Source organism: Pinus tabuliformis, chromosome 6, assembly GCF_031772625.1.
Source record: "Pinus tabuliformis cultivar Carrire ecotype Pingquan chromosome 6, CPIR1, whole genome shotgun sequence".
In the NCBI taxonomy this organism is placed as follows: domain Eukaryota; kingdom Viridiplantae; phylum Streptophyta; class Pinopsida; order Pinales; family Pinaceae; genus Pinus; species Pinus tabuliformis.
In genome coordinates, this window is record NC_142292.1 from 91,812,357 (window position 1) to 91,834,603 (window position 22,247).

The window sequence follows — 22,247 nt, forward strand, 5'->3', positions numbered from 1 at the left end:
CTACCTTTTGTTTCGTTTGATTTTTCACCGAAGTGGTGTTATCCTTTAAAAGTTGGAGAACTTGTTGTTGATGCTTGATGTGATCTTTCATTGCTTGAACCTTTTTCTTCTTGATATGTCCTTCTATCTCTAGAGTTTGAGTGGTAATTTCTTCCAATCCTTTACAAGATATGGTCGAATTCATTTCTTGATGCTCGATGTGATCTTTCACTTCTTGAACATTTTTCTTCTTGATATGTCCTTCTATCTTGATAGTTTGAGGAGTGCTAATTTCGACCAATGAATTACAAGATATGGTTGGATTCATTTCCTCTTTCTTGATGTGATATTTCAATTCTTGCACCTTTTTCTTCTTGATATGTCCTTCTATCTTGAGAGTTTGAGGAGTGGTAATTCCTACCAATGCTTTACAAGATATCATCTGATTCATTTCTTCTTTCTCTGGGGTGGGTTCCTGGCGTATATCTTCTTCCTTTGACGTTTCATGATCCTTTTCTTCCTCCTCTTCATATTCTATGTAAAATAATTTCTTCTCAGCACACTTATGACCTTTAGTGCATTTGCTATCACAATTGTAACAAATCCCTTTTTCTCTTTTTTCTTCCAATTGTTGTGGTGTAACCCTTGTAGGTTGTGGAAGGCTAGGAGAAACAACACTTTCATCTTTATAGTTGTGAGGGGTATGCTTCATGGTTTCCATAATTTTGCTTTCCAATATGTCACAAAGTGCTTTTACTCTTTCCAATTCTTGTGGTGTTGCTCTAAAGAAGGTGTTTCTCTTTGTATCCTCATAATGTGCTATCATTTCCTCCCTGAAAATTGACCACGTAACAAGTTGCTTACGAGAAAAAAGCCCTTCATACCATAAAAATTGATCCGGTTCTAAATATGAAGATGCAATACATACCTTTTGTAATAGTGGTACACCATGTAGATCAAAATATTGCTCCATCTGAAGTATCCAATTTACCAGATCCTTGCCATCAAACTTCCTCATCTTGCTTTTTCTTGATTTTAGGAGCTTGATCTTGAAACAACTATAACTATGTACTTTCAGATCTTTAAGTTCTGAAATTGCGACCTGTAGTAGCCCTCTGTGTCCTCTGTCAAATGCCACTAGTCTGATCCAAATTGGATTCTCCAAGAAAGAGTTATGCACAATCTCCCGCAATGACCTGATTATAGACAAGTTCAGTAGAGCGAACTTGTATGAAGTGCCACGTGTCACTATTTCGACCTTTGACTCTAAAAAATATATACAGTCCGTCCTCTTTCTGTACCTTCTTACGAAATTTCAATCCGATGCTCAGAAAGAAAGTTACGAAAATTTTCCCCAGGTCACCTATTTGGAATGTAATTCAGGAGTCCGGAAAAAAGACCAACTTCCTCAAATCATATCTCCACAAATATACAGCGAAAAGCTCTAAAATTTGGACCCGAGGTTTAGCGCGATTTCTTCTCAAATGGGTTTTTTTTTTGCAACTTTTGAAACGTCGCAGAAAAAAAGTTATAGTGAAAATGCCACGATGACCTGTTTAGAGCAGCGAAACCCTAGAATCCAAAGCTCAGATACCAAATGTTATGAAACCAGCTCAAGAAAAGATAGAAAAGATATATCAATGCCTTATAATTCAGCTTCTTCGAGGGGGAAACCTCCTTTACATTACATAAATGAACAATTCTTGGATGATACAAATGAACATACCTCCTTTCTATATATAGGAGTCTAAGGGGTCATAACATAATCAGAGCCGACATAACAATAATAAAGTAAGGGCACAATAATAACAATAGTGGGCTTATATGGGGCACAATAGTAACAATATGGGCACTACATGGGTACATCAATATAATAAGTGGGTTGTACTAATAACAATAAGGGGTTACACTAGTAGTATAGGGGCCTAACAGAATCCTATAAATTTCTCGATGAGTGCATGATCCGTCATATATTGGATTCGTTTGTTGATCTTCTGACTGGGCAGTTCTATCTTGGGTCTTTCAGCTGCTATTGGTTTGTAGGTTTTCGAGGTGACTTTGGTCATTTCCTCCGACTTGTCTTTTCCTTCTGGTGTTTCACCTCTCTTGTCTGACTGACTGGCTGATGCATTGGACTTATTCTACTGTGGTATCTCACTATTATTCGTTTCTTCGTGGATCGACCCGAAGTTTAAAGACCTCGTTTGACCTGGCGGCGCAATATTGGACAAGGGGGAGGGATTTAAGGCCCTCCCCTGGGGGGAATCCATGTGCGCTATTGTAAAGCCTGTGGTTACTCTATCGAAACCAGGAGGTCAGACCCTTGGTGGATGCAGAGTCGTGCCTGATTACGTCGTCTCAGAAAGTCGCCAGAACCCTATGCTATCAAAACTTTTAACAATATCCCAACTTTTTAAATGTTTTCACTTTCAGAATTTCTGGTCCTTTGATTGGATATGTTATGATCTCCTTTGAGCTCCAATGTTGTGATCGTCAATATGACTAATGCTCCGATGTGTGATCATTGATATCATTGATGATATGATGTGAAATCATTGATCTCCAATGTTGATGATATGATGTGCAATCATCGATCTCCAATGTTGATGGACATTTGATATGTGTTCTCTTATATATCAGACCTCTGACACCCCTTCCTAAGGATTCAATCCTTGAACTTCAGTAGGCCATATATTTTGATCCAGGAGTCCATTTTTAGACTTCCACATATCATTGGAAAGCTTATTTAGAGAAATTTCCAATGGATATGGTTTTATGTAGCCTTTGATTCCTTTTGTCGCATGGAACATGAATGCAAACTTCTCTTCTCGTTTACTCTTTGGACAACTGAAAACACATTTTGCAGTAAGTGACAACATTGGCTCCACTGCGGATAGTTCCTTGCTAGCAAGGTGCTGAGAACCTATAGACTAGTAGCATTCACTACTAGGCCTAGAGTAAAAAATATATTGAACCTATAAAACCAGAAAATCTCCATGGAACTTTATTTGTTGGGAGTCCTTTCCTCATAAAACTGAAACGCAAAATTACAAACTCTAAAAATTGGTGATTAAACACTCACATATTGACCTTATTTATATACAAATCCTACTTATGAATAGGGCTCAATTCACCCAAGTGAGTTCAACCTTCCAATGATACCATCCCAGCATCTGAGTACTAGACCTTATGCCATTGTTCCCTTAAAATGCAACAACTAAAACCAACATGCACCACTGCCCCCAAACTGATATTTGAGGCTCAGTTCTTTTAATCCCCTCCATGAACCTTCTAATTTGGATGTGTTCTTGAAAATTAGTGACTAAAATGAGCATGCACCATTTGAAATATTGAGGTAAAACATTTGATACATACCTTATAATTAAGATCAGCTGCTGACCAAAGAAATATGCCATATAATCAACTACTGGATCATGGAATTGATGAGAAAAAATTATGGTTGTCTCTCTTTCTTGAACAATTTCTAGGAATGAATATTTCTGCAAGAGATAGCCATAGACACTATTAGGTTCTTCAAACTTGGGCTCTTCTCAAAACATTTGTTGCTGGAAGTGTCCTCCCCACTTGTTGGTAAGAAACTCCCTTTGAAATTTTGCAACAGTATCATCCTCCTCTCAATCATTTGAATCATAGATCGGAGAATCTTTATTGATTTGAACATTAGCTTCTTGAACTTGTTATTCATTTGAATGATGTGGATTGTAAACTAGAGCCTCTTTATCGACCTCCTAGTTGACCTCCACTTTTTGTACAGCTTGCCAAGACTGGGACTATTTTATTCCCGCATTGCTCAATATCTCATCAAATTCATACGAATCATAAGAAAGAGAGTAATCAATTTGGTAGAATGAGATATCTGAGGGTTTGTTTGCAAATTCATGATGTCTCCTTTTTCTGTTTCTTGTTTTTTAGGTGATTATTCTTGATGCAAGTAGATATCTTCTTGGAGTGGAACCCGACAAATATCTTTAGCAAGATCATTAACCTCAAATATGTTTTCAACATTAAAATGTGTGCAACAATCTTCAAACAAAGCATCCAGTGGATATAACCTTTTGCAAAAATGATTAAATTCTGCGTGAAAGATCTTTAATATATGTTTCCACGAGGAATTTTTTTGTACCAAACTCTAGCATCTTCAGCTAAACAATGCATGAACAATTTCATTTTCACATATTCAAAAACAATACCCAGTTATTCCATGTGTTCATGAAAATCCTTGAGGTGTGAGTCTGGCCTTGTATCTGTGTTTGCACCGAATCTAGGAAAAAATTCATACCATTTATGAAATGAAGGGACCTGATGGGAATAACCAACAACAAAAGGAAAATCCAGTGGGGCAAATTTGTTGGACAAGAATGTAGGAATGGCCATTTTGAAACCCATTTAGGTGAGTGAGCTCAAGTTCAGATGTTAGGGAAGTTTTCTATTGTTTAGCATTAGAGAAAGTATGAGGCCTCTTGAAATCCAGGATGACCAAATAAGGATATATAGAGTGGATTTTCCCGTGCATTTACAATAATATTCAAATAGTGGAGTCGCCAAAGTGAGAGGTCTTCAATGCACACTTTCGTTGATCACCCAACAGAGGGAACGTAAAAATTGTTGTACCCAAGGAAAAATATTTTGATTTGTTTCCCGACGATGGCACCAGAAAAATGCTTTTTGAATTTTCTATCTCATATTACACAAGTGCTTTAGAGGATATAGAAGCCTTCTAGAGACAACCCCTAGGTTGATATGAGACCAGTCACTAGGATATCTTAATTAGTGTTGTCAAGTTTATCTTAAGGACTTGTAGCACAATAGTTTGTCACAAGTAGTTCAAATAGGGTTGATTCACAATCATTCATAAATATACAATGTATGAACCAATGTACACGCAGGAATACACAACAAATAATCCTCGGTCTGTGGTGGCCAAATCTGATTGAGAGCTTGCAGAAAATGAGTTGTTAAGACAAATGTAATGGTAGAAGATAGTAGAGGAGGAATCCATCATACAAAGCTTAGACTTTAAGAATTCTATATATATGGATTTAAAGAGAAACGAGAGAAAATGAATATTTATGTAATGCTAAGATACATGGAGCATTTTTTAAAGACTTAATTTCCACATCATTACAAGGATTATCCATCAATAACTTGATCTGAATGAATCTGCATATAATGAGAAACATGTCTAGCAGCTACATGACATGAAATCTATGAAAACTATTTAACATATATGAAATTTACACAAAAGGAGATAAACATACTGCAATCCAATAAGTTGGAATCACTAAAAATCTCATATTAATCTTCTGAGAAATGTGCATACATCAAGATTCATAACATTGCCTTCATGAAAATAGGAAAATGACCTTTCCAAGAGTTCTTTCCAAAAAATTTGAACCTTCTTTAAAATTTTCTACCCTCTATTTATAAGGAGAGGGGAGATTTGAACAATAGTTACAAAATATCTCAGCCAAGCTCCAAATGTCTGATCGACTAGCTGTCTCGACATGCGATGGATCTACTGCCCTAAATGATTACAACATGTTGGATTTCTTCTTTAAATTATAACAAAGTAAAAAATAACAAAATATGGGAAAACAGAATGATGACCATAGAAAAATATCTCCATACCCATTCCTGTGACCACCTTTGATGAGGCCACACTTTTTCCATGATTTTCCTCCTCTGTTACTCGATCGGTTCACCTGTAATTTTTTCCTTAACTACTCAAATTCCCCATTTTCTGGAGCTGGGAGCGATCAACTATTGGTTGCTTGACATAGTGCGGAAAAAAATATTGGCCTAGTAGGCTTTCATGTTGTGACTATGTGGAGCTTCATGCTGAGAAATTAATTCTTAGGTGACTTGCATGTTGCTTCCTGAGTCCAATGCCTCCATTTACTCACTGAAGACGCGCATCGGAGCACAGAGATGGCTTATATTACCTCAAGGTATACCTAACACGCTTTCCTATGGTTCGAGGTCCTTGTTTCCTTGACCCAATGATTTTGATAGTCGACATTACTTCTGAGACCAACTTCTCTATTACTGCATTCAATATTGCAACTTCCAACCCTTATGCCTTTAACTCTCTATACCATGATTATCAAATAAGTTTCACCTGATGCATCACTGATACTCCTCAATCCTTGCACTTTTCTCTTTTGTAATATATTTTATTCTATGACTGGGTCTGTGACTATCAGCTTAATACTACATCACAGCCTCTTCTGTATTGCAACTTAGCGCGAAGTTTTGATTTTGTCCAGGCTCCTTATGCTTAGCCCCTTTCTATTTTCCTCCATGGGACTGGGTGTGGTGATAGGGCGCTAGGGCATTTTTTTCATGCCCGGGGGTTGATTTCATTTGTTAATATCGTAGCGCCCTTGGTTCTAAAACTTCCTCTTAACCATGCACTAGCAAAATATCAAAGCCCCTCATATCAGAACTTTTTCAAGTATCCACTATTGTAAAGTGCCGACATCCTCAACCTCCGATATGTGACCTCTGATATGATGTCATCATTCCACGTGACACCTTATCAATGGTGACACGTGTCATCCAAATTTTCCCCCTTATGACTCCTCAAAATCTCAAAATTGACTACCATGTGTCCTTCTGTATTGCCACATCATGCTAATGTCAGATGCCACTGTAGCTTAACGAAACCAATCATATGCTGCCACATGTCTTTATGAGAGCCAATCATGTGCTGCCACATGTATCTTATTGTAACTAATCATATGATGCCACTCGCCCTCCTAGAGGAGAGAGAAAGGGCCCACCCACCTTTGGTTTTGCAATGAAATCCTCTTTTAATCCTTATTGACACTCCCCAATAGGTTTTAATGCTATAAGAACTTATAACAATATTGCAGCTTTTTTAAGGTTTGCACATTCGAAAGTTTTGATCCTTCGATTGTCAATGTTCCAAGCTCCAACGTTGTGATCGCTGATATGCCTGATTCTTAGATCTGCGATTAAGAATATGCCTAATGCTCCAATATGCGTTCTTTGATATCACTGGACCTCTGATACCCCTTCCTAAGGCTTCAATCCTTGAAATTTATCAGACCATATTGTTTGATATAGGAGTCCATTTTTGGACTCCCAGACATTGTTGGAAAGCTTGTTCAAATCACTTTCAAATGGAGAGGGTCCGATGTAGGATTTGAGTCCTTCTATGGCTTGTAATATGACTGCAAACTTCTTTGGTCATTTACTGTTTGGATAGCTAAAAGCACATTTTGCAGTAAGTGACAACAAGATAGATACAAATACACACATATCATAATGATGATCATATAAAATTTTGATTCAGTTCATTGTGACTGGAACCTACCTAGATCCATATTTGACTATAGACCTATCAAGCACCAAGAGGAATCAAATATATTGAGCTACAAATCATTCCTTATTCACACTCTAAAATGGGATTGTGCCTCAGTGGATTTGATCCCCTCAATTCTTGATAGATCCAAAGTTGAAATGAATTTAGGCGACTTAAGAAAAAGATTGTCAATCCATGTATATATATTTTGGTTAAAGGATATATTTATTTCATATTTTTCATAGTATTAGTGATTTGAAAGCATCTCTAAGTATGAATATTTGCATATATATTAAAATGTCAAGGGTGGGCAAGGTTAGCAATTAGTTGTCACCAACATTGCTAATACTCATGTTCAATAACATAAGATATTCACCTAAAAATGTTTATTTTTCTCTAATATATTTCATATATAACTAAAAATTTATAGTTGATAAAATTTCATAATATCTATTTCATATATATATATATATATATATATATATATATATATATATATATATATATATATATATATATATATATATATATATATATATATATATATATATATATATATATATATATATATATAATTACATCACAAAATCTATTGTCTTACATTTATTAATAAACTTATCCAAAAAAAATATATAGAAATTTTAACATATTTTAGTTTTTCATCCTTATATTAATATCTTCTAACTCTACTCCTTAACATATCCAAATATCTTAACTACTAATAACTAAAAATACATGTGAATTAAGTTGATAAATTAAGTTGATAAGATTTATAGATACATATGAATTAAATGGTAAGATTTTATTTTTTAAAGATATAATTTTAAGTAAGATTGTGATTTCTAATTATTCAAATAAATTTCTAAATACATAAATAAATTTCTAAATATATACATAAATTTAAAATTTTGATTAACATTTTTAATACTCAAATTTCATATATATTCAATGTTTACATATTACACCAGTAAAAAAAGTTAACTAAATATTTTAATTACGTCGTAAGGCATTACCTTTGGGACAAACTCTGCTAGAATGCCAGAATGTCTTATTGTGTATCATTGATTTGTGTGTTAGATGATTAAAAAAATTTACATCATTGGATCATCATAAACAGTGGAGATGCAAAAATAACTGTTTGAAATGACCCAACCATGATATTGGATTTTGGACCCATATCACTTTTAATTCATTTGAAAATCGTCGACCTGCAGGAAAACCGTTGATGTAGTTGAATGACGGTAACAACATAAAGGTAAAATAAAATGTCTCACACTTGTTTAGATCATCCTTGTTTCCACTAGTTTAGATCATCTTTGTTTTAAGCTCTCAATGTCAGTAACAGATCACGAAATGTTGAATTTATGAACTTTATTTAGTAAAATAGCCTAATTTTTTCTTTAAATATGTTATCACTAAAATAAAATGCATGCACGAAAAGTAATTTTTTCTCTGTTTTCTTTCTTTGTATAATTCTTTCATGTGGAAACAAAATGGATGCATGAAAGATAATTTTTGTAAATTTGTCCTTGCGGAAATAAAATGAGTGCATGTGACCCGGATTTAAACAGGAAAAAAAAATATAGATATAACCATACATATAGAGATGCAGCAGAAATAATACTTCATTTCATTGCTATAAAATACTGAAATACACTAACAAACAAAAATGGAAATAAACTAGCTAGGGTGATGGTATCTTATCTTTCAGAAGAGATGTGGTGGCTACATGCCTCTGAACTATGTTACAATGAGGCTTGAAGCCCTATTTATTGTTCAGAAACAATGGAAAACCCTAAACATCCATAAACCTAACCCTAGAAGATGAAACACCAAACTATGGGCCCTGTTTGGGTAAATTGGTACATCAACTTCCCGGGGTCGTAACTTTGGCATACGATCTCTGTTTGACGCACACAATATCTCGTTAGACAGATCTATCCGAGAACTAAAACTTTAGAAAGAGAAAGGTTAGACCATAGACCCATGTTGCTGCTATTTTTCCCAAAAAACATCATTTAGGGCCTCAAAATGGCTTTGGAAGTTCAGGACTCGAAAAGCTGCTAAAAATAGTAAACTTTGCTACAATTAAGGAAACTAAAAAGCTAAAGGAAACAATGGTGGGGGTCTAAGTGGACTTGGCGGGTGGACACCATTATCCACCTGGATCATTTCTAATGAGATATTGTGTGCGTCAAACGAAGATCATATGCCAAAGTTATGACCCCAGGAATTTGATATACCAATTTACCCAAATGGGGCCCATAGTTTGGTGTTTCATATTCTAGGGTTAGGTTTTTGGATGTTTATGGTTTTCCATTGTTTCTCAACAACAAATAGGCTTTCAAGCCTCATTGTAACACAGTTTAGAGGCATGTACCCGCCACATCTCTTCTCAAAGATAAGCTACCATCGCCCCAGCTAGTTAATTTCCATTTCTGTTTGTAAGCATATTTTAGTATTTTACATTAACAAAATGAAGTATTATTTCTACTGCATCTCTATATGTATGTGTTATAGATCCATTTGGGAACATCAACCCCAACTTACAGATCAATACTATTTGGGCCCATCAAACCCTAATTCAGTTGTTACATGCCCTAAAGAAGTCAACATTCAGAATGCCTAGCTTCCCAAGAGGTTTCATGACTAAAATCATCCAAAAATTGCCTCTTAGAAGTTCAGCGTAGGCAGGCCTTCATTAGGGTGCACTGCAATGCAATCCATACACTGATAGGGTGCTATGTAGTGCACTTGGGCCCTCTTTAGCCTGCGCTGGGCGAATTTGAGTGAAATTTGCATTGGGGTTTGGGAATATTCTTATCCATTAGATGTATCTAGAAGTTTTCCAATTTTATCTACTCCTTTGAGCTCGTATTTTGATGAGGTAGGGAGTTAAGGAACATCAATCCCTTTATCCATTCCTCCATGAAACTAAATCCTAAGTTTGGGAGAGCATTCATTATCACCATTTATGGCATAACGTCCTTCATTCACCTATGAAAAGACCACTCATCTAAGTGATCAGGAGCTGGAAATTATTCAATTATAGGGATATTCTATTAGTATGAGACTTGAGTTGATTTCAAGTATTGCAATGATGTCAAAATGTCTTGCTTGTTATGAGGAGAGGATGGGATTTAACTAGAGGAGTGATGCTGAATCGAGCAAATTGGTTTGTAACTCTTCCTTTTACTAATGAAGTGTTCAAATATTTTTCCATATGCTTGTGTTATTCGTTTATACTTGATTCCATGCTATGTTTAATCATATACTTGATTCCATGCTATGTTTAATCAATAGATCATTACCATATTCTTTGATTGGTTTTTGTCTTTTGTCTGTGTGCATGCACTCTTCAAGCAAATTAAGTACGGAGAGGAGTGACATAATTGATCAAGGGAGATAAGGAGTAAATGAAAGATATAGGTAGGCTTCTTTACCTCTTATTTAATCTGTTGATCATAGAAAAAGTAGAGAATTCTTTGCATTGTTGTTCTAGACTTAGCTGCTAGTCTAGGGGTTTAAGCGTTTATCCATAGACATTAAAACTTACCAAAACAAATTGATGACCATATTGGGGAGCGGTCATCCATATTAGTAGCTTATCAACCTCTTAAGACATTTCTACATATTGTACTTGTGGTTGTTGATTGAATTTTAGTCTTCTTTCATTGAAAATTGAGTTAAAAATGTGTCAAATTGCCTTCAAAAATGCTCACTGTCACCAGCGCAGCCCAATGAAGGTCACAGTGTGCTGAAATTCACTTCCCACATAGATCCAGTTCACTTTAGTACACTGTCTCTCACTGGTGCCTGCATTGATCCCTTGAGGGTGAGTTTCCCATCTAGGAACTGAAGTTTTTTGAGCCATTTTTCTCTTGTTTGAATGATTTGTTGAATGTCAACGATGTCTTGTCTCTAAAAATAGTGTTTCATATTCGTAACTAGCCCTACTTAGACTAGGATTGATAATTTTTTCTTATGTATTTACTTTGTCATTTCAATCTACAGTCGAAAGTTAGTTTTTTGGTCGATTGATCTTTAGCAAAAGAAAGTGTCATAAAATAGTCTTTTCCATCGAAAATTGAATTGTCGTCAAATATTCATTCATGAAAGATCAATTGATTGATGTGTTCATATGATTAGTCTTTTATTTGAAAGTTTCATAATTCCTCATTTCTTTGAAAACGAAAGTGTCATAAAGTCTTCCTTTTCTTGAAAAGAAATTGTCACAAAATCGTCATTTTTATGAAAAGAGTTTATTGATTGATTGTGCATTAGTTTTCCCTTTTGTTCATTCACATTAGGGGAAAATCGAAATGAAATACATGCATTTTGCATATTAAAGTTTGTGAATTATTGATAGGAATAGCTAGGGAAATTTCATTAGATGTGCTCTTTTCTCTTTGTCAAAAATTTGATTGCTCTATCCCTACTAGCTAAGGATTTTCATTGTTAAATTCAATGGAAAGAATGTTATCATATTAGTTGCATTTTAGGAATTGCAAACATACATCACGTGGTGAACCTTGAAAGGAAAATTCTAAATAAGATCAACTTAAAATTTATCTGAATTTAGCTAATGGAGCATTTTCACCTAACGAAAAACATTTAGAGGTCTAGGCTAGAGACGTGTTCCAGCATCATAAAACAAAGCAGTTGTCACTAACTTTTCTGCAATACATCCCGAGTGTGATACCTCATTCCACATACGTGAGTATGTCATAGCTCGTCAATGTACCTTTGGGTATATAGGGCAGTGTTACAGTATGTAAAGTATATGAGAATGCTCTCACTGAGCGGTTTTGCATTAGACAACGCTTATACGGATTGGTCCTCCATGTACTTTTAGGTATATATGGGAGGAAAACACTAGGTTCCATCCTTAGGTAACCGATTCGGCTACCTTGTACACTGTGATACACCGAACACAGCACTCAGGGAGATTTTCTACCCGTACTTCTTGGTTCACCAGGAGGTATTCTGTAGTTCACAGTTGCTTGGTAAACCTTTTGCCTAGATTATCCCTTTTTTGTTTTGTTATGGTACTTTGATTAAAATAAAATTAATTGACGGCGGATAACATCCTCCACAGTCGCTCATTAGTTTATCTTAGGTTGAAACATATGGCGATGAATACAGAGTTCACCGATCAAGGAATTCCTTTTGATGGGAATCCTAGTCCATTTCGTCCTTTTGGAAATATTGGTGCTCCTTATATGGCTACATTGTCCCTTCCTATATTTACCATTGGCTTGCTATTATGGTTGTTTTCAACCTCCTTGGTTCAAAATATCATGATTTCTCTGCAATCGAGTACACCTCCAAATGGACAAAATCAACCTCATGTTGATCCTAAAGTTGACCCTTTGCCTTCTTCCTCGGTTGTTTCTTCCTCCCCTTCTTCCTCTTCGCCTGGTGAAAGTATTGGTACTAGAAACCAAGTGGCTAAGAAGAAGAAGAAGAAGCAAATTAAGTAGAGGGTCAATCAAGAAATCATTGATTTGAATGCAACATCTAATGAGAAACTGTCCATCATGTTATAGACATTTTTGGGCACTGCAACCTCAATCATATATGTCCATAAACCAAGGGCTCCTAAGTCCCTAAAAGTGTTGGTTAACACTCTAAAGAAACAAGGTCAGCTGATTACATCATCTCCCAGAAGTTCTCCATGAAAAACTACTCAGAAATGGTCAAAATTGGACCATACTGATTGCTCAGTGCTGAGGGTGAGATGCATCCCACCTAAATGCACACGGGAGGTGTGATGCATACTGAAAATTCCTTCTATAGGGTGCGATGGACGGGAATAGACAAGTGGCAGAGATAGTTTTTGACGTGGATGATCATAGAATCTTCCAGAAACTTCTCCTGTGACACTTGCCTCTCAGAACCGCCCAAGGATGAGTAAGAGATCAATGAGATCTCCAAGTGGAATGAAGAACTATCAAAGAGAAGACACTAATCAAAAACCCAGAGCTGACTCACACCTCTACAAATATCTATATATAGATCTCTCATCCTAGAGATCCAGAGGTTGGGGGTTGGAATTTTGTATCTTGTAAGGAAGTGCTGCTGGTTTCTTGGTGTAACATCATAGTGTTGGGTGATCTAAGCTTTTCATGAGGTGAAGAAGGGCTTTCTTGCTGAGAGGATGACGCTGGGTCAGAGAAATTGGTTGTAATCCTCTTTGCTATTCTTGATATTAATAAAGCTATTCAAGTTTTCCTCCACATTCTTGTAATGATATATGCATTTGTGTGGTCAATATATATCTGGTCCTATATTGTTTATGATAGTAGATCTCTGTTCTTGGATAGTGTTATGCTGCTTTGATTCCACAGGTGCTCTTTGAAGCTGGGTAGACGAGGAAGCAAGTGGCAAAGATCTATCAAAAGGGAGAGGAATCAAGTAAGGAACCAAGCGCAAGATAGAGTTTCGTATCCTTTGTTCCCCTCTTATCTACTTCTCATAAAGGAAAATGAAAGTAGTTTTAGTTTGTTTGTTTCTAAGATAGCTACCAGTCTTAGTGGGACTAGCAGCTCTACATAGACACTACATTTCCTGATAACACATCAAGCCTCACAAAGTTTGATATCCATGCAAACTTTGTGTGGGAGACCATCTTATTCGAAATTGTCCTGATATTCCTCAAATCTTAGAAGAATGGTCTTCCCGTTCACATCATCCTGTGCCATCAATTTCTGATGATCATGGAAAGAAGGGTAAAATTAAGTTTCCTTGTAGGTTATGTGAAGGGAATCACCCCATTCACCTTTGTCCCTATCTGGATGAAGCCAAATAAGTGTTGGATAACCGTCGTGCTTCACTGCAACGAATCCCATCTGGTTATAGGAAACTCTCCTTAAATCCTTCACTAGTTAATGAATTGAATGACCAAAATCAACCGTCAATCAAACCCACTCCCTCTGAAAGTAACAGGTCGAGGTAAAGGTTGACCCGATTTCACCTTCAATAAATCATACCTTTCCCGAAGAGAGTGAATATGATACCACTCAAGTTCTTTTTATTTCTTCAGATTCTAATGAGCTTGGGGGTAGTCCTCCTGTTCCATCAAGACAAGAGGAAAATCCTCCCACTCTCGTAACTCAAGGGGTTAATTCTCCTGTTCTTACGGTACCCCCTCCAGGTAGTCTAGTCACTTCCTTTCATTAGAATCGACTAGCAGGATTTTTCTTTCCTTCCTATGTGCCTTTCCAGATCATAGTACAAGTTTGTAATATGATTGTATCTAGCACCATTATAGATGCAGGTTCATCGGTGAGTATCCTTTTCTCAACTGCTTGGCAAGCACTCGGTTCACTGACACTTGTGCTAGTTACCGAGAATTTGTTGGCTTTTAACAGAGGAACCAGTCGACCATTAGGGATCCTCCCTCGGTTATGTTGGCATTATGGCACAGGTTTGGAGCTATGGCACAGGTGGTGTCCTTGATGGCAACTCTCTTTGGAAACAGATCTCAGTTCAGGCTTTCAGAATGAAGGAAAAGACATATACGCAGGTTCATCTAGGAGAAGTCGCGTATACACGCGGGTTAGACGTTTCAAAGGCACGTGTACGTATACACGCACTTTCATGCAAGGAAAAGCACGTATATGTTGGACAACTTACCTTTGGTCCATGGTAGTTAGTCCTTGGTACTTGAACCTATGATTTTGGACCATGATACCTCGTCGGACGTGTTGATCCCAGGTATTGGGTCCTTGGTATTGGCTTATTATGGTTTTGGACCGTGGTATTGTGGAAGGCCTCAAACTATAAAAGGGGAAGGAGATCATGTGGCAAAGGATCATCCGCTTTATTGAATATCTGATATTGTGCTAGATCTGGAATACTGGTGATTGGGTTATGGCGCAGATCTGAATGAAGGAGGAACCTGAGTGCAAGAAGGATAAGGTCTATTGATGGATCAAAATCTCAAGGCTTGAACATTGACATTTCTATATGATTTTGATTTGTTATATGTGGCGCACTCTTGATCTATAAATCTGATAACCTGGGTTAACTAATGACTGAATTTTTAAAAGAATGAATTATCCTTTATAGATCTGTACGCAGGTTCAGTGAAGTGCAGGTGCGTATACACACTTTTTCTGTGAATGAAAGAAGTGTATACGCAGGTTGGTTGTGGTACAGAAGCGTATACTGGCAGGTTGCTGAACATTGAAGTAGCGTACATATCTTGATTTATGTTCTAGCTGCTTCTATTTTATTGCTGCAGTGTTCTGGGTTCAGAATTGGTGTTTGTTTATAGTTACTGTGTTCTAGGTATAGCGGTCAGAGAAGTGTTTATTTGATTTAGTTTTGATTGGTGAAAAGAAGTTTGGTTGATGCAGAAATTCTTGATGTTTGATTGATGCTATCTGTGGATCCAGTCTGAAAATTAATGAAATGAGGTCCCTGAAGGCAAAGAGAAGGTTGTAGCCTTCTACAGGTAGAAGCCTGCGTAGTATTATCTCAAGCTAGTACAAGAACTAAGGGGATTGGAGCTCCCTTCCAGGAAAGCTGGAGAACGAGAGAGAGTTGTAGCTCTTTGCAGGTTGTAGCCTGCGTACTGGTAAAGACTACACCAGTACAAAACATTGTAAAGAGAAGTTTCTAATTAAAAGGAAGATAGAGACGAATTGCAACAGGGGGTTTTCACCCACATTGGGTTTCCTCCTTATATCTTGTGTTCTTATGTGTGACTGTCTTCTGCTCTGTTTCACTATTTCTGGTACTGTTTATTTACTTCTAATTCACAGATTAATAACTCACATCTGAAAGATAAATCTAATTATAAGTCTGCTCTATATACGCGGGTTTCTTTATTTGTAGTTGCATATATATGCAGTTTTTATTAACTGAAGTAGCGTATATTATCTGGAGTTGAAAAAGGAAATATTTGACTTGATAATACTGATTCACCCCCCCTCTTAGTATTATTTCCAACAATTGGTATCAGAGCAGGTCCTTCAGAAGAAGCTTGATCGCTTGAAGGAAGATCGTTCATCATGAGCAACTATGAGAGGGAAGCATCAATCAGGCCACCAATTTTTGATGGGACAAACTTCGTTTATTGGAAAGTAAGAGTTATTACCTATCTTCAATCTCTTGGTACAGAAGTCTGGGATATCATAGATACAGGGTATACTTTTCCGTCAGCAACTCCTACAGATCCGGCTGAGAAGAAGAAATATGAAACAAATGCAAAGGCAGTCAATACTCTATTAGTATGTCTATCTCAATCAGAATTTGTCAAGGTAATGCAATTTAAATCCGCAAAAGAGATATGGGACAAGATTGTTCTGATCTATGAAGGAGATGATCAAGTAAAACGAGAAAAACTTCAAACCCTCAGGATTCAGTATGAAAATCTCAGGATGTATAATGATGAAAGTGCGGCCAACTATTTTCTTCGTGTAGATGAGATTGTTAATTGTACGAAAAATTTGGGTGAAGAAATAAAAGAGGCTGTTGTGGTTGAAAAAGTTCTAAGATCTTTGTCCCTTAGGTTTGAATCTAAAGTTTTTGCAATAGAAGAAAAAGAGAATCTACAAAGCCTTAAAATGTCACAGCTGCACAGAATTCTAACTGCTTATGAAATGAGGAAAGGAGGTCCATCAGACAGGAGAGAAGCTGCCTTCAAGGCTTCAGGCAAGGTGAGTACTACGAGTTGAGACACGTGTCAGAAGAAGAAGAAGAATCAAATTTTGTCAGAAATCTTCAACGGGGTACTAGACGGTTCCGAGGTAAGTTACCTTTCAAATGCTTTGCTTGTGGAAGAGTCGGTCACTATGCTACCAAATGTCCTCACAAGGATAAGATTGACAAAGGGAAGGAACCTGTTAGATGGAACAAGAAACAAATGCAAATAAGAAAAGCTATTACACTCATGAAGATAGTGATGGACTTTCAAATAGTGACGAAGATGAACGAGGTAATGAGTATAACTTTTAATGGCTTTTGAAGATGATGACTACATGGATGCTATAGATGTAGAAGGTTTTTATAAAGAAATGTCTAATCTCAAAATTTGCTTAGAAGAGAAAAATGTGATTATTGATTCTCTGCAATGTCAAGTGGCTGAAAGGGAAAAACATCTTGAAAAATTGGAATGTGAAATTGTTGGTCTTAGAAAGGAGATTGAGAAAACAAAAGCTATTAATCTTAAATTTGTTAAAGGATCTGAAACTCTGGATGAGATTATCAATGTGCAACGTTCTCCACTAATCAAGACAAGTCTGGGATATAATGAAGAAACATCTCAAGAATCCACCTCCAAAAGTTATCTTGATGCAGCAAGGAGGAGCGAGCAAAGGCCTAATAGAAATCATCAGGTATATCAGGGACAGTTTACCTCAAGAACGAACAAAGACTATCAAGAAAACTGGGGACAAGCTACCTTAAGGACAAATAGAAGCTACAATCAGCCACAGGTAAAATCTTCCCAATTTGCCTCAAGAATGGATGTCAGTAGAAACTACAATCGGTTGGATGATAGATTTGATAATCGCAGGAGTTTCTTCAATGGCCAATGTTTCTTTTGCCATAACTTTGGTCACGAAGCAGCTCAATGTGTTGTCTATAAGACAATCATGACTAGAGAAGCTCAAAAACAAAGGAATATGACTGGAATCACGAAAAGGACTTATAACAATTTTTCGGCCCTTGAAAATGAATTTTAATTTTCTATTTGTAATAACTTTGGCCATGAAGATTCTGAATGCAGGAGCAGGTTTTGGAAGACAACTCAGAAGGAACAAACCTCAAATGCCAGAACATGGAGAATGAAGGAACCACAACCAGAAAGATGTGGGATAGCCTTTTATGCAGAAGGACAGGAAAATCTATGGTACATCGACAGCAGATGTTCGAAGCATATGACATGTGATAAAGAAAAACTTGAATCATATACTACTTTAGAAAAGAATGTTTCTTTTGGAAATGATACCCCTGCAGCCATAAAAGGAAAAGACACTACTCATTTGAAAGAAAAGGTCAAAGCTGGAAATGTTTTGTATGTTGATGGCTTGAAGCATAATCTTCTAAGTGTCAGTTAGATGTGTGATCAAGGGACAGAGGTAATACTTCGATCAAATGGATGTAGCGTTCGTGATCTTGATACAGGAAAAATAGTGATCAAAGGCAAAAGAACTCCAAATAATCTATACATATTTGAAGAAGGACAACGACAATGCTATTTAAGCAAGGATGATGAACAATGGTTATGGCACCGAAGGTTGGGGCATCTACGCTTTTCACAAATAAGGAAAGCATGCAAATACCATGCAGTTCGTGGTCTTCCAGATATCAAAATTCCAGACAACACCATATGCAAATCATGTCAGTTTGGTAAGCAAACCAGAACTAACTTCCCTGAGAAGGAAGGATCAGCCAGCAGGCCTCTTGAACTAGTTCATACAGATGTATGTGGTCCATTTAGGACAAAGTCACCTCGAGGAGAAGAATACTTGATATTATTCATTGATGACTTCTCCGGGTTTATTTGGTTAGGACTTATGAAGCATTCGAAAAATTCAAATCCTTCAAAGCCTTGGCTGAAAATGAATCAGATTACAAAATTAAGTGCCTCAGGTCCGACAGAGGTGGGGAGTTTACCTCAAATGAATTTTTTTATTTTTGTGAAGAACATGGAATAAGAAGGGAATTCTATACAGCTAGGACTCCTCAGCAAAATGGAGTGGTGGAAAGGATGAACAGAACAGTCCAACAAATGGCTCGTGCTATGCTTAATGAGTCTGGAACTCCCACAACCTTCTGGGGTGAAGCTGCATATGTTGCGGTTGTTATTCTCAACAAAACAAATGTTCGAGTGAACAACACTCAAACTCCTCATGAGCTCTGGTATGGTGAGACTCCTTCGGTAAAGCATTTCAAAATTTTTGGAAGAAAATGCTATATTAAGAATATTGATGAACAACTTGGCAAACTTGAACCTAGAGCAGATGAAGGCATTCTCCTTGGTTATTCTCCGCATAGCAAAGCATATAAGTGTTACAATAAAAGACTTGGAAGAATTGTTGACAGCATTGATGTAGTGGTTGATGAAAAAGGATACATCCCTAGGCAAGTAAATCATGAAAATATCGAAGAGGATGAAGACTACTCTCCAAATCAGACAGATGATGAAGAAGAACCTCAAGAGGCACCAGAGGAACAGATAAAGATAGAAGAGAAGACTCCATCCAGGTACGTTCAGAAGAATCATCCAAAATCTCAGATTTTGGGGTAGAAAGAAGCAGGAGTACAAACAAGAAGAACAATTGCAGAAGCCTCAAGCTATTTGGCATTACTCTCCTCCACTGAACCACAAAATGTAAGAGAGGCATGCAAAGATGAATGTTGGGTCAAGGCGATGGATGAAGAACTTGAGCATATCGAAAAGAACAACACTTGGGAGTTGGTTCCTAGACCAAAAGATAAGAATTCATAGGAACAAAATGGATCTTCAAGAACAAGTTGAATGAAAATGGGGAAGTTATTAGAAACAAGTCCAGGCTTGTTTGTAAAGGGTATGCTCAACAAGAAGGAATAGACTTTGAAGAAACTTTTGCTCCCGTTGCTAGACTTGAAGCCATCCGAATGTTCCTTTCTCTCTCAAGCTTTCAGAAGTTCAAAGTATTTCAAATGGACGTGAAGTCAGCCTTTCTAAATGGAGACTTAGAAGAAGAAGTTTACATTGAGCAACCAGATGGTTTCATCCTTGGGAATGATCCAAATCTTGTATGCAGACTTAAAAAGGCTCTCTATGGGCTTAAACAAGCTCCAAGGGCTTGGTACTATCGTTTGAATAAATACCTTCATCAACAAGGTTTTTCAAAAGGATCAGTAGATAGTAATATCTATATAAAAATTGAAAATAACAAATTGCTAATACTTGTTGTGTATGTAGATGATATTATATTTGGAAGCAATGAAGAAGCTATGAGTAAAAGCTTTGCCTTGGTGATGCAGAAAGGATTCGAAATGTCCTTGCTTGGAGAACTGACATACTTTCTTGGATTGCAAATCCAACAAAATGAAGGCGGAATCTTCTTGTCTCAAACCAAGTACCTCGAGTAGATTCTGAAGAAGTATGGCATGGAAGATTCGAAACCAGTATTTACCCCCATGGTTACAGGATGCAGCCTTAGTGAAAATGATGAATCAGCAGCAGTGCATCAACCAACCTATAGATCTATGATTGGAAGTTTACTTTATTTGACAGGTACCCGACCAAACATCATGCATGCAATGGGAATAGTTGGAAGATTTCAAGCAAATCCAAAGGAAACGCATCTTCAGGCAGTCAAGAGAATCTTCAAGTACCTTCAAGGAACTGAAAACTATGGCTTATGGTATCCTAGAAATACAAATATCACACTTCATGCTTACACAGATGCAGATTGGGCCGGAAGCATGGATGACAGGAAGAGCACAAGTGGTGGTGCATTCTTTATAGGTTCCAGATTAGTATCTTGGTTCAGCAAGAAACAGAGTTCGATTGATTTATCTACAGTTGAAGCGGAATATGTGGCTGTTGCATCTTGTTGCACTCAAATTCTTTGGATGATGCAAACGTTGCAGGATTTTTAAATCACTTGTACTCCACCTGTCTCTATCTTATGTGATAATACGAGTGCAATAAGCATTTCAAAAAATCCTGTCATGCATTCAAAGACCAAGCACATACCTATCAAATATCACTTTCTTCGGGAACAAGTGCTTGAGCAAAAAGTCAAGTTGGAGTATGTTCCTTCTAAGGAACAAGTTGCTGATATACTCACCAAACCACTGCCCAGGGAAACTTTTGAATATCTCAGACAGAAGCTGGGAGTAGTTGATGCTTCATCCTGCTGTTGAAGCTTGTCTGTTTCAGAGAAAAGATAGTGTACGCCAGTTGGATGAGAGGAATCCGCGTACATACGCCGATTTATGCAGATGCAGTCGCGTATATGGAGTTATGAAGAAAATCAGCAAGGACAGACTCTAGTTGAAGAGAGTCTGATATGGGTCTGACAAAGACCATCTGCCACAAGTTTAGGGGGAGTAGATAATCTTCTAATAACGAATTGTTGGCATTACCTTAGAAGATCTTGGTTCAAGTACTCAAGCTGTTGTTGGTTTTAGGTGGAACAGAGACAACAGGTGAACAGAAGGAAATCCTGGTTGCTGATCTAAATAATGATGGTAAGATGCTGCTGCCTGTGACTTTCATAAGTCTTGTTCTAGATAATTCGTCTCTATGTCATGTATCTCTTTTTGTGGTATCTCCTTTATGGTGTCAAGGTCATGTAACGACCTATTTTGGTTTCCCCACTATGCTTGGGATGAACATGTAATGAACTTTGTTTTCATATGTAAATTTCTGATGTATCCCCACTTGGTTGGGTGATGGATGTATGTATTAAGTCTTTTGGTGATAGGAAGGTCTTTCATAATGTATATGTCTTGGTTTTTCTTGAAGAACATATTTTGCAGATCTTGCCTACAGTCAGGGGGAGCATGGTCACCACAGCAGGGCAGAACTTTCAGTATGTACTCAGGGGGAGCACAACACTTTGCCCTTGATGACAAGGGGGGAGATTGACTTTGAGGATGTTGGGTTGCCATCAAGTCCAAAGGGGGAGATTGTTGGCATTATGGCACAGGTTTGGAGCTATGGCATAGGTGTTGTCCTTGATGGAAACTCTCTTTGGAAACAGATCTCAGTTCAGGCTTTCAGAATGAAGGAAAAGACATATACACAGGTTCATCTAGGCGAAGTCGTGTATACACATGGGTTAGACGTTTCAAAGGCGCATGTGCGTATACACGCACTTTGATGCAAGGAAAAGTGTGTATATGTTGGAGAACTTATCTTTGGTCCGTGCTACTTAGTCCTTGGTACTTGAACCTATGATTTTGGACC